This window comes from Schistocerca gregaria, unplaced genomic scaffold (genome assembly GCF_023897955.1).
Source record: "Schistocerca gregaria isolate iqSchGreg1 unplaced genomic scaffold, iqSchGreg1.2 ptg000285l, whole genome shotgun sequence".
In the NCBI taxonomy this organism is placed as follows: domain Eukaryota; kingdom Metazoa; phylum Arthropoda; class Insecta; order Orthoptera; family Acrididae; genus Schistocerca; species Schistocerca gregaria.
Window position 1 is genome coordinate 1,084,960 of NW_026061775.1, and position 15,068 is coordinate 1,100,027.

The following is a 15,068-nucleotide window of genomic DNA, read 5'->3' on the forward strand; positions in this document are numbered from 1 at the left end:
GCAGCCCTTGCGGTACTTTTGCGTACTTCATCCTTACGGTCGTCTGGATCATCAGACTTCAGCTGACAACACTTCATATTACCATCTAATATTTGCATCTATGGCGACCCATTACTGCTTGGCTACACATCTGACACGTAAACGAAGTGCTCTCCAAATAACACCACTTGCATTTCAGAACATGTCTTTCACACATGTCTACAAAATCACCTTCACCTTCAAATACAGTTTCCTTGCGACTGACGGAGACGTAGGCAAATTTTAAAGTTGCTATTTCCATTAATCACGTTAATCAGAAAAACGGTAATTTACATCTGCAGAGGAACAAAATTCCGTTCCGCCCCGCGTGGGGCTCGGACCCACGACCATGTGATTAAGAGCCTTATACTCTACCGACCTTTTTTTTTTTTTTTTGTGGGCCTCCCATCACCCCTTTTAGCCCATCCTTGCGCTCTCCATAATTCGCCTTCATCGGCGGCCGCTTCTCACGCCATGTACATAACCATAAACTGATGAGACAAAGTTAATCCCTTTATCGTGGAGAAACTTATGTACCCCTTCTTTGGGCTTAATGATAATGTGAAAAAAGAATGAAGTCTTCAGTAGGTAGAAACAGAAGTTATGTTCAGTTTGTTTCCTTCTTCATCGCTGTTTTTTGTTGTCACACTTAAAGCAAATAGGCTTCCTTGACAAAGAAACGTCAGAGGGCATTCCGAAACTGCCTCTTCTCTCTGAAAATGCTTAAAAAACAAACCATATTCGGTGAGAAGCAACTATTTATAATGGCTTCTTCAAAAATAAATTAATAAACGTTGAACTCAAAGAACGGCAATTCCGGTAAAAACTAAAATAATTTTTTTTTCCACGATTGTAAAGTTAGTTAGTAGTGGTGAACACTCTCTTACGTTTGTCTTCTGTGTCCGCAGATATTTCTTGTTAATTCTTTTACATCAAGGTCTTGATTAAAAAATTTGCGTATGTTTCTTTATATTTACTAGTCTTCAGTAACATGTGATGCTCAGTTAGCAGATAGATCCAAAAATCCTCTTGGCTTTTCTCTTCCTTCGTGAAGAGGTAATGGACCGTTGCCGCTTTCAGCCAATTGACTGCGTTGCGTTTCGTGTTAGGAAAGGGTACATCATCCGGTGTCAAAAAGTCCGCAGGCGTTATAGCGTTAGGTGACGTTCGAAGGATGAGTGCCAGCTTTCGTCGGACATTCAGCCAGATATCTTTAACCTTGTCACACACGAAACGATGTTCTTCGTTATCAATTAAACTACACGTTGCACACAAAGGCGAATCCTCTAAGTGGATCGTATGAAGTTTCGAGTTTGTTGCAACTTTCCTATTTACAACAAAGTACCATGTTGCTTTTAGATGAGTAGCTAAGTTACGGTTATGAATATTTGCCCATATCACTTTCCAGTTAGAACATGGATAGTTTTGTTCTATTTTGTTGTTCTTCTTTTCTCCCATCACTTTGCCATATATTCCTTTTACGTTTGTCATGTCTTTTTCCGGAATTCTTGAATGTAGGTAGCTATATTCTATTAAAAACCATCGTAAATGGTAAAGTCCGCTCGGTATGTGCTGCACATTAATGGATGGAGAGAGGTCATCTGGAGCTATTTCAGATTTCAAGTGCGCGGCGATACAGCTGCCGGATTGTCTCCATTGTTGAAACGTATTGGAGATGTACAGAGCCTGCGACTTTTTAGTAACATTCGTTAAGTTTAAGCCGCCATTATTAGTGGCGAGCGTCAGAGTGTCATACTGGATTTTAAATATGTGGCCACGGCTAACAAAATAGCCTATTGCTGACATAATTTGTTTGGCGATGCCGGCGGGTATTGGTAGTATCTGGGCGACATAATTGACTTTGGAAGTAATAGAGACGTTCGCTAAAGACACCCTCTGAATTCCATTTATTTGTCGAATACTATGTGTCCGTACACTAGCTCGTATGGTAGTTAGTACTTGTCTATAGTTGGCCGCAATAGTTTGACGTATATTTTTTCGGAAATCAATGCCGAGACACTTCAAGGCTGTTAGCTCACGTAACTGACCGTGTGTGCGCATGCCAATGCCACGTCCGATATTGAATATGCCGGACTTGGTTTTGTTTAACCTCGCGGCTGACGCTCGTTCGTATTTTTCTATTATGTGCATTGCCGTCTCGACTTCCGCTACATTCATAACGAGAAACCCAACATCGTCCGCATAAGCTTTACATATTATTTTGTTTCCTCGTATTTGCAATCCTTGTAACCGCTGAGTCAAGGTAGCGAGCAAAGGTTCGATGGCCATGGAAAAAAGTGCCATGGACAACGGACAACCTTGCCTGACGGAACATGCGATCTCGAATGGCCGGCTAGGCTGTCCATTTATGATGATTCTGGAGGAGTTATTCGTTACCAAACGTCGTATGAGGTCGACGAATCTCGGCGGAAAACCCATTGCGCCTATCGTTTTCAGGAGGTAGGAGTGCCTGATCCTGTCGAAGGCTTTATCGAAATCTAACGACACGATGGCACATTTTAGTCGACATACTTCTGCTATTGAAATTATGTCGCGGTAGTCGGACAGCGTCTGCTGAATTTTCCTACCTTTGCCCACGCTAGACTGATATGGGCCGGTTACGCTGGCCATTACATTTTTAAGTCTGTGGGCTAAGAGCCGCGAAAAAATTTTATAGTCACTGTTCAGCAGAGTGATTGGTCTCAAATTTCCAATTTTCTTGCCAGCCGATATTTTTGCGATTAACACTATCATACCTTCGCGAAAATCTTTCGGTATCTCCTTATTGAGGTTCAGAAGTTCATTACAGATGCATGTAATTCTATGTTCCCAGAATACTTGATAAAATTCTGCTGGTATGCCGTCAGCTCCAGGGGATTTATTTTTTGCACTTTGGTAGACAGCATAGTGTACATCGTCTTCGGTCGCCTCCGCTATTAGAGCTTCCGCGTACGCGTTACCAACGCGTCCTTGCAGGTGGGTCAGTAAATCGACCTGTGCTTTTTCGTCTACCTCTTTATGTGAAAACAAGTTGTCGAAATGGGTTAGTATTTCTGCTTTTATGTCGTTGTGCATTGTCAAGGTGGTTCCATTATCAGTTTTAAGCTCCGTCAGTATTTTGCGGAATCCTCGTTTAGTTTCACGAATCACATGATATACCGAAGTGGTTTCTTTTTGCGCCACAGTCTCTGCTCTTGACCTTATTTGGTATCCTTCAAGCTGTTGTCACCTTAATGTCAGTATTTTTGCCTGGATTTTTTTAATTCTCCCATGGTTCCCAATAGCTGTAGCACCTTGCAGGTAGAGTTCTCGGAGACAATGAAAGTAAAATTCTATCGTTCCTTTCCGCCAAAAGCTCTTCTTCCGGGAGTAGTTGATGAAACATCTCCGGATCTGAGGTTTGGCGCATTTGAGCCACCAATCCAAAGTCGAGTGGTAAGAGATGAGTTTGGTCTCGCAGGCTCTCCAAGTGGTGAGAAAGGCTTCTCGACAGGCAGAATCTTTTAAGTGTGAAACATTAAGTTTCCATGGCCCTTTATATCGACAGGTTCCTTGTCGTTCCAAATTTAATGCGCATATACAGGGTGATTCAGAAATGCATGTAAATATTTTAAGGGTATATTTGTGAGGTAAATATAAGACAAAAATGTTCTATAAATGTTTTTCCATAAACGTTTAATTCCAGAGTTATCGTTAAAATACGAAAGTCATGTCCGTATCAAAACGACGTCAGTGCAAGCAGCAGGATGCCATATTCTGGTACGTAATGCACATACGTATCTCCCAACAGTTGATTCGAAACTGCATGAATAGTGTTTGTTTGTGTTTGCAATTGCTGTTTACTCCTACTGTACAGAAGATGGCGCTGATGTTGTTGGTAACGGAAACGTACTTCCTGTCGTTCATTCATCGTCGGAAGGCTACAGGTTTCGTGCACATGATGTACTCAAACAATGAGTATGCTGATATGGACCTTGTGTGTGGTGCAGCAGATGGAAACGCACTTGCAGCAAGACGAAGGTACAGTGAGCTGTTTCCAAGACGATGGTTACCAAGTCATCAGACGTTTGTATCTGTGGACAGACGTATGCGGGAGTATGGCATTCGTCCTGGGCCACATTCAGGTCGACCACTTGAGCATGCAGTGAACGTCGAGGAACATGTTTAGGACCTGGTAGACCAAGATCCAGCCATCAGTACGAGACAAATTAGTGCAGCTGTACGACTTCCACAATCTACTGTATGGCGGCTGCTTCGGAGACAACAGTTGCAACCATTTCACCTGCACAAAGTGCACGAATTGACACCTGCAGACTATCCTCGCCGTCAGCAATTCTGCCAGTGGTTACAAGAGCGTCATTTGAATGATCCAATGTTCATTCGGCGGATATTATTCACAGATGAGGCCATGTTTACTCGTGCGTGTAATCAATTCGCATAATATGCACCAGTGGGCTGTCGAGAATCCTGGCGCGAGAATTGTGCGTGGATGTCAACATCAATTCCCCATAAACATTTGGTGTGGTATTGTGGAGAATGACTTACTCGGACCTCATGTTCTACCTCCAAGGCTGACTGGGCACGCTTACCGCGAATTTTTGGAGGGGGAATTGCCTGGATTGTTACAGGATGTCCCTCTTGCAACACGAGCCACCTGGTGGTTTATGCACGATGGTGCTCCTGCCCATTACAGCCGCAACGTAAGGGCGTACCTCAATGATGCGTATCCACATCGATGGATAGGTCGCGGAGGCCCAATTGCTTGGCCAGCCAGATCACCTGACCTGAACCCTTTAGACTTTTATTTATGTGGCCGACTAAAGACATTGGTGTATTCTTCTGCAGTACCGAACAGAGAAGTGCTACAACAAAGAATTGAAGGTGGTTGTGAAATTATTCGTGGAGAGTTGAACGGACTGTGTAATGTGCAGAGATCATTGCGGCGACGAGCACGGGTCTGTCTGCATGTTCAGGGACAGCATTTTGAACATGCATTGCATTAAGATTTGTGCAAATACAGTACAGTACAGACTGTAAATTCTTCACGTATTTTCCTTAGTTATTTTGCATTGATTTAGTTCAATCAACAGGAACTAAAGTAATATAGTATTCGCGAGGAATTGTTTCAGTTTGTTACGTCACGTTTATTTACCAGTTTGCGTTTTTAGTCCAAATGCACTGTAATTATACTGTGAACTCTGGGAAGTAAATACTTTACGTTGTATTGAATGTATTATCATGTTTTGTTCATAACTCTGTAATAAGCCAAGTATAGCAAAAATTGTATAGAACATTTTTGACTTATATTTACCTCACAAATACACTCTTAAAATATTTACATGCATTTTTGAATCACCCTGTATATGCAGCGTGGTCTGAAAAAACGGTTGGCCAAATTTCAGACTGCAGGATGCGGTGTTTCAGATTGGGCGAGACATATATTCGATCCAACCGGCTCGCTGAATGATTAGTGAGGTGGGTAAAGCCGGGTGCCGCGCCGTTCTTTTGCTCCCACGAATCAGTTAAACGGAGGTCGGTGACGATACGTTCCAGGTCCGGCGATTTGTTGTAGTTCGGAGTTTGGTCTTTGGCATGTATGACACTGTTAAAGTCGCCTCCAAGGATGGTATGGGTGCAGTGTACACCAAACAAAGGAACAATTCCCTCCTTAAAAAACTGTGCTCGTTGGCACCGATTGGTAGAACCAGATGGGGCATAGACATTAATAATCCTGGTGTTATAAAGCGTGCCGGCAATGCCTCTGCCGTTGGGCAGTTTTGTTAAGTCTGTAATGATGACGCACTCTTTGAAAAGAAATGCGGTACCCAAATCACATCCAATTCCAGGATTGACTATAGCATTATACCCCTGTATGAAGTCAAGTTTGATGTTTGTTACTTCTTGTAAAAACAAAATGTCCACATCAGCTGCATACAGGAAATCTTTTAAATTTTGTAAATTAAATGGGCTACAAATTTTATTGATGTTCAGCGTAGCGATCTTATAGGCCTGCAACGGAACTACGTTAGCCAAGACGGGAGTGTAATTAGGAAAAACTCTGGCAACATATCATTTCGAAAAAACATTAAGAAATCTGACCCGAGAGACATGTGGACACAAGTCAGTAAAACCGTTCAGACTAGAAATATTCATGACTTGGGAAGGGATCAGTCGGCTTCTCCGTGTCTGGGACAGTATCCGTCGCGGCGATGACATTCAAGACGACGTCATCTCGTGGTGTGGCCATCGTGGTGACTGTAACGGTTCCTGTGGTGTCCATAATTGCGTCCTCCTTTGTAGTGTCGTCGACATCGTCTGCCCACGGATTCGACAGCCCTGTCATCGGTTCGTCATTAAGTGGTGCACTATATTGAGGTGTTTGCTGGTGATTTTTATCTTCGGTTCGGGTAATTGCTACGTCATCGGAGGGCAAACTGGCAGAACCTGAGGTACTATCCAAGGACACAGGGTCTTCGTTAGATGACTGCTGATTGCACTGCAGGTTCTCAGATGCAGATTGACGTATTTTGCCCCCTATTTGCTTCGCCTGTTCACGCAGTTGCGGTGCAGTCTGCTCTGCACCTTGACGCGCGATCCTCCGTTTTTTAGATTTCTTGGGAGATGCGTCTCGTGGTGGACTTTGGACGGTACCTGGAGAAGCCTCAGGTTGCAAAGTAGCACTACCCGAAGTGACTGACGCCAGTTCTGATTTCATTGCACTTGACGGGCTGTGGTCAGTGCCTAAGGCAGCTGCAGGATTCGGAGGAGCACCACTAGAAACGGCTGGTTGCGAGTCCGTTTTCTGTGCACCTGATACGCTTTTGATACCTCCTAAAGAAGCTCCAGGATGCAGAGGAGCACTACCCGAAGCGACTGAGGTCGCGTCCGTATCCATTGCCTCATTGGGCGATTCCACGGCGACAAGGGCACGAGCAGATATGTCTTCGCAGGAGGGTTGAGTGTCTACAGATGCTACACCTGAGTCGGTCGGTTGGTCGGTCGCTTGTGGGTCGGTATTCGTAGTAACTTCGGGGGGCGCAGTGGCACTTGCAAAACCGCGCGCTACGGCGACATATGTCACGGGCAGCGTTGACATAGCAGGGGGCCTGACGGCATCGCCGGCAGGCAGTTGCGCCACTCGCCTTTGAACACATTCTGCACGAACGTGGCCTGGTAAATTGCAGACAGCACACGTTTTCGGTTGGTCATCATACATCACAACAGCTCTATATCCGCAGACGTTTATAAACGACGGAATGTGCTTCTGCAATTCGACTTTTAATTGGCGCACACCATTCAAAACAGGGAATTTGTGTGCAGCAGACCACCGTTCGGCAATATTACTGAAAACTTTCCCGTATGGAGCAATAACAGCATTTATCTGGTCACTTGTAATTTCAAAGGGAAGTTCAAAGACTTGCACGGTCCGAATACCTAGACCAGCATTTGCAACGGTAACCTCCCCAACATTTCCGTCAGCATGTTTAAATTTCAGAATGCCACCACAAGATCGAACTATCCTTTCACACAATTCTGGACTGGAAAGTTTCACGAAAACCACACTGTTCATAATCGAGAAATGTATGCCGATAATATCATCAAGTCCTATTTTAATATCATCCTCTAACCACTGTTCAACATCAAATGACCTCGGTCGGACAAAGTTGCGATCAAACGTGAAATTCAAAGTATCTTTTCGTTGCGGCTGCGACATCTCTTAATTCTTTTTCATGTCTACACAAATACTATAGACAGCGACGCGTTGCAGTAAGAGCAGAGACTTACCACGCGGAGCTAACGGAGCACAGCACACAGCACGGCACGTCCGACCTCCGGCGCAGCCGCTGGCTGACGTCCCCGCGTGGGGCTCGAACCCACGATCCTTGGATTAAGAGCCTTATGCTCTACCGACTGAGCTAGCAGCGCTGCCTCGGTGAATACATGCCGGTTAGCACGTCACACAGTACTCGTTTGGGTTGATTGGTCCCATACAGAACCTCTCCATGTTGCCTAATGTTTTCCTAACGTCACACTCGTCACGTAGTTCACTTTTATTTCATAATCATTTCTGAGAGGTAACAGAATTGCATGAAAACCTGCAGAGCTAGTTTCGTCAAAATTAACACACATACTTGATGTGACTCATAAGCCGAACGAGTTACTTTCCGACGTTATTTTAGATGTGAAAGTGCCAGTCAAAAACACGCGGCGACGGCAATATGCAAACCAATTCGCTAGTTAACACCGATCTTGTTGTGCGTGTTTCAAGCTCAAGAGCATCTCCAAGCAGAAAATGGTCAACAGCAACATTCACACGGTTTCGTACTGCTCAAGTGCTACACTAAAACTGTATGTTTCTTTTTCAGATCTGGAAAAACACGACCGTGAGAGGAAACAAAAACGCAATCTTCGGATACGAAGTCCGACGCCTTATCCATTAGGCCACACGGTCAGTGACAAACAAGTGGAACTTATATACGACTCATCTCAAAACGCTCACACCACTGAAGAGTTGTGTTTTCGTTCTACACAGACGCTGCCCCTTGCTCTTTCCCACCCATTTGATACATTCAACCTGCTACGAGACCTACCAAATATAGACTGGGAAACTAGACCACACACTTTGTGCATTCGGAAATGTAAGGCAGGGCGTCCCTCGCCGCATTTGCTACGATGGCCATTTGCTACTTCTGCAGAAGCGACGACGACGACGACGACCGCGGAAGGCTCTGAGATATGTGAGAAATACATCTATAGGATATATTTCAGACTGCCCCGTCCCACCTTATGCTGTACCGCTTTGGCAAATGCTTTATCTGCGCCATTCGCCTTAATCACATCTGAGAGTAATTCTTAATAAAACGCCTCTCGCTAATTGTTCGTCATCCCAGACACTGTTTGCTATAAGGCCACGACGCGCAACTGATATCCAAAATTCGTCTGCCTCCTGTGATGATCGAACTCACGACTCCTGGTTTACTAGACCAGTGCTCTGCCACTTTTTTTTTGTTTTTCTTTTTCCTGGTTTACGAGACCAGTGCTCTACCACTTTTTTTTAACCACTTTTGTTTCTCATTTTTTTAAAACCAGGTATCCTAGCCACTTTTCCTTTAGTCTGGCGCCTTGGACCGCTTTTTATTGTTTTGTATAAGGATGCATATCAGTAGTCGCATGACGGGGACAACGAGGGCAGGGGTCAAAGAACTTGAGGCCTGGCCACGATGCCCCCACCATCACTTCCACCGAATGGCTCCTTCAGTGCATTTTAATTGTTATAGAAAAGCGGGTATAGTCTTGTATATTTTTCGCCTGCTCTCTTCATTGTGGTAAGGAGCACTGGTTGTACGACATCTGGTGGTGAGATCCCATTGCAAAGCCGTCATTCGAGTTTTCAGTCAACAGACATTCTAGTAAGAAACATGTGATTATACTGCAAAAATACAGCGAGCATTTATGAGACACTTATTGGGTGGCAGACGTAACATGAATGGATGAAAGAAGAGGCATTTCCTTCATCTTGAACGTAGATTCATACTTCACTTCTTCATTACCCCTAAAATAGTACATTTAGTGTTAGACTTTGCGCTTTAACCAACACCTATTCGTTCGAATAAAATGATCAACATGTTTCCATACATTTTCCTGTGGTCTGCATATTGCTGAATGTTGCTGTACTCCATTTGCATAAAAAGCTTGAATTCCGTTTCGTCGTCACCACCTATTTTATTGATAATGTAATGGACAAACTGTCCCATTAACCAGTGTCTTGCATTATTTTTGGTTTTCGGGTAATATTTAGTTTCAGGTCTGAAAAGCACCATAGGAGTAATGGAATTGGGTGACGTTCGTTGCAGTAGTGCAAGACTTTTCCTGAGCCAATGCCAATTGTTGAGATTTCCAGCACACGTAAATCTATGAATCACAGTGTCAACTAGTTTACATTTCTGACATAAGGGGGTTTCAGCTTTCCCAATTTTATAAAGCCGCTCGTTGGTGCTGACAATATTATTGACGGCTTTGTACCATGCCGTTACCACATCTGAATTGAGCCCGTTAAAACTAATATTCTCCCAAATTGCATCCCAGTTGTGACTCATATATTTCGTGGCAATTTTATTTTGTCCTTCATATTGTTGTCTTTGTCTCATGATATCTCTGGCTGTAATGTGCAGTGAAGTTCTGAGTTTCTCGTTAACATAGCTCAATTCTGTGTACAAGATCCTAACGTATCGCAGTCGGGGGTTAATTTTTTGTACGTCTGCCGGTGGTTGAAGGCTTTCTGGTTGGACACATTTAAACAATTGTGTAGTAATACTGCCGGGGTTGGCGTGAAATATGTTTAAAGACCTTTTTATGAAAAGCGCAGAAGCTTTATTGCGTATGTCCACCAGTCCGAGGCCTCCATTTCTACGATGTAAAGTCGCAGTTCTTAGGTTAACCCTGAAGATTTCCCCCTTCCATAAGAAATTTGCAACCCTCGACATTATTTTCTGAGCTATCAACTTCGGCAAGGGAAAAACTTGTGCCATATAGAATGCCTTTGAGAGAATGCATAAGTTAATGAACCTGACCCTCTGAACCTGGTTCATAAGTCGTTGTGAGTTCTCAATAAGTCCCCCTTGAATCATTGTTAAAACCTCTTTCCAATTGAGGGCTGTCATCCTCATTGGACATGCCGTCAGGATTGTCCCCAGGGTTTTATGTGTGGTAACTGACTTCGCCCAATCGATTTGTATCCGTTCAAGACCCCGCATTCCCCGGATTGTAATTTTATTTTCGTTTGTTGTCGCACCCGATGCGCGGCAGTAGTTTTGAAGAATGGCCCCTAGTCGAATTACATCATCTTGCCCTCTTATGACGACACCAACATCGTCAGCATAGGCTCTCACTACAGTTTTCCTGCCAGTTATAGTTATGCCCTTTAACCGTTCATGAGCACTTCTTAAAAAGGGCTCTAACGACACAACAAACAAAAACATAGATAATGGACTTCCCTGTGGGATGCCGCGGTTTATTTGATTTTGCCGCGTCAGCTGACCGTTGACAGCTAATTTAGCGTTCAGACCAGTAGCAACGTTTTTTATAACATTAACTGTTTTGTGGACGAGTCCCATTTTTGTCAGTACCTCAAATAGGAAGCGGTGATTCACCGAGTCTAAAGCCTTAGTAAAATCTATAAAAAGTAAAGCACATTTGATATTCGAAACCGATGCTAAGGCGATGATGTCTCTATATTCAGAAATCGTATTAAAAATACTTCTATTTGCTGCACATGACTGATGTTGACTAATTAATTTGTCGGTCAGAGGGGAAAGTCTCTTTTTTAAAATCCTGCATACTATTTTGTAGTCAGAGTTTAAAAGTGAAATAGGGCGGTAGTTGTTTAAACTTTTCGTCCCTTTGTTTTTCGGTAGAAGTACAATTTTGCTGTCTTTAAAATCTGCAGGTATCGTCTGCCCGTTAAAAATCTCATTGACAATGCATGTAAACGTGTCACCAATTAGAAACCAGAACTTTCTGTAAAATTCTACAGGGAGTCCGTCGGGTCCAACAGATTTATTCACCAGGGACTTGGTTATTGTCTCACGAACCTCTTCGTTACTGACTTCAGAAAGGATTTCGTCGTTTTCAGAACTTGTCAATTGTGGGGATAAAACACTGAGAAACTCTTGCAGAGACCCCTCGTCAGGTGGGCTGGAGGAATATAATGCATAGTAGTACTGGTATACTGCATTTAGAATCTCCTTCTGAGACGTCAGTGTTGTCCCATTGGGGGTTTTAAGTTCACTAATAACAGTGCGTCGCCTATTCTTTGCATGCCGAAGCAGATGATATAAGGATGTTGTTTCATCATCTACCACCGACTTCGCCTTTGACTTCAGTTTCAAACCTTACATCTGTTGTCTCTTAATGGCGAGTAATTTCGCTTTGGTGTGTCTGATGTCTTGTAATCTTATGGTTGACACGTTTGCCTGTTCATAGAGGTCTCGCAACAAACTGTAATAAAATTCCATACTGTTTTTTAACTCCCACGCTCTTTCTCTGCTGTATCTGATACACACTTTTCTCAGTCTCGGCTTTGCAACCTTAATCCACCAGTCTAATACTGTGGGGTGCCTCTCGATCGATCGCAGACATAAGGTCCACGCATCCGATACCGCTTCTGCCAAATCTTGCTCTTTTAAGAGAGAGACATGTAGATGCCACTGGTTCCTAAAAATCGGAATCGGCTGTGGAGCTAAATTAATGCACGCCTTCATACTGCAGTGGTCACTAAAATATACAGGTACGATTTCTGAATGTAGTAGACATCTTTCCAAGTTTTGGGAAACATAGATTCTGTCTATTCTACTGCGCGAAGTCTGTGTTATATACGTATATTCAACCTTCGATGGATATTTTAGTTCCCATGCGTCCTTTAGTTTTAGGTCGGTTACTAGGCGTTTAAGTTCTAAAGAACCGTTAAAATGTGGTTGTTGATCTTTACGATTTAACACACAGTTAAAATCACCGCCCATTATAAAACTGTTTGGGTTTCGACGTAATAAATATATAAGTTCCTCTTTATAAAATGCTGCCCTGTCCTGTCTACTACTATTTCCTGAGGGCGCGTATAAGTTAATCAATGTGGTACCTAAAACGTTAATACTAATTGCCCTTCCAGATTCCAACCGCTCCACTTGAGATACGGGAATCCCTTCCCTGAGCAGAACCGCTGTTCCTGTATGTGTGTCACAAGATACGTTAACAATTGCGGTGTATCCTGGTATTACAAATTCCGTCGTTACAACCTCCTGTAGCAAAGCGATATCGGTTCCAGAGTCATACAAAAATTCCTTGAGAGCAGCTAGCTTTAATGAGGTTCGAATTTTATTTATATTGATCGTTGTGATAGAGTATGCTTGCATCCCTAACTTGCTATTGGCCACGGACAAAGTTGGTCAAAAAAAAACTGTTGTACTTTTGGTATGCTGAAATCCGGTTTAGAACTACAGTCATTCAGAACTTGGTAGCAGTCCTAGTAACACGGTCGCTAAACGTTAGTTTGTCTGCCATTGTCATCCCACACCTTAGTACTTAGGGGCTGTTCGACTTTGAGTGTGTCAGGAGGCTCATCTGGAGCACCTTCTCTGACAATTTCATATCGTATATTTTTCTGTGATTTTACGTCCGACTTATCCGCTTTTTGTTTGGCTTGGGTGCGAGAAGCAGTAAGATTCGGTTGTGGTTTTAGCGTACGGCGGTGGACGCCCTGGAATCCCTGACCTGATTTTGTTGTGGCAACACTCGACGCGGCAGCTTCAGCAAGAGTGACGAGAGAGACCTGGTTTGTAAACACTGCCTGCTGTTTACATGCTACCTTCGGTTGTTGTCACGCTTGCGACGGTGTTTGCTTATTTTCCGGTTCAGGAGTAAACACTTTCACTTGTTTACACTCTGGTGCCGGTTGCTGTGCTGTTGGGGTGTCGCGGTGTTGTTGTTCTACCGCTTCCGCGAACTTCCCGTCGGTAAACAGCTGATTATCGCTGTTTATAGCTGGGCAAGTTGTCACTGCTTGGGGGACTTCTACTTTCTCGCTGTCGGCAGCTGCCGTTGCATTTTCTGGCAGTGAGCGAGATGTATCAGAAACTGCAATTAAATCTACTTGCATTCCGTCTTGGGGCACATGCAGATTTTCATCGCCAGCTTTCTGTTTACGTACAGCAGGAGATTGTCGGGAGGTGTCATCATCAGAATGATCATCTGTATGTTCAAGTGGTCGTTTCTTGGTTAGTACGTCTAACTCACGGGCAGAGGAATCACAACTGAAGCGTGTTACCAGGGGTGGATAATCACTGCCATCAACAGCAATAGTTCCAGTACTAGGTACAGGATCCGAACCCTCACCCTGTTTGGCTGTGTTATCGGTTGCCAAAACTTCGCTCAAGGTCATCTTGCGGCGTTGGACTAAATTTGTTTTTAGTACAAAGACACGACGGGGACAGTCCTGCCTTAAATGAACCGATTCATTGCATATATGGCACGTAGGGGTTTGACCAGTATAAATCACGTGTGCTTTATGCCCGTCAACAGTTATATGAGATGGGATATTCGTCTTTACTTCCATCTCTACCGAACGAATACCATTGAAGCTCTGAATTTTAAATTGCTTCGACCAACGTTCGTTAACTATGTCCTTTACCTCACCATATTGAGACAGGGCAACCTTGTTTTTCTCATTATCTTTCTCGATAGGTAAATTTAACACCCGCACAGATCTATAAAGAGCATCAGCTCTCCTGATAGCCACTTTACTTGTAGTGCCGTCTCTATGCAAAAATTCGACATGATACCCGAATTTTCCAATAATTTTATCGACCGAAACGGGATCCAAAAACTTTACGAAAACACAGTAGTTGTCAGTATCTAGCTGAGTGGTATACACCATATCAGAGTTTATGCCAAGTACCTGATCAAGCCAATCATGAATTTCCATAGCAGTCGGCTGAACACGTCGTGTTACCTTAGCGAAGGCAAAAACCAGCGTATTCTTCCTCACAGTTGTAGACATGGTATGCAGTAATCAAGGGGAGATACCGGTAATTACCGAAAACTCCACAAACGACAAATAATCGTCGGTAGAAAACACAAAAACAGAACACAGAAGGCAGAAAAAACACGAGTTACACACGAAGAAAATCACAAAACTCAAAAACACCGAAACGCAAAGGTAAACACTGGCGAAACACTGACTACACGCAGCAACGGTGACACGTCCGTACGCGTCGGCAGCTAGAGCCAGAATGCCACTGAGCTAAAGAGGCGCGGCCTAGCGGTACTTTTGCGTACTTCATCCTTACGGTCGTCTGGATCATCAGACTTCAGCTGACAACACTTCATATTACCGTCTAATATTTGCGGCTATGGCGACCCATTACTGCTTGGCTACACATCAGACACGTAAACGAAGTGCTCTCCAAATAACACCACTTGTATTTCAGAACATGTCTTTCACACATGTTTACAAAATCACCTTCACCTTCAAATACAGTTTCCTTGCGACTGACGGA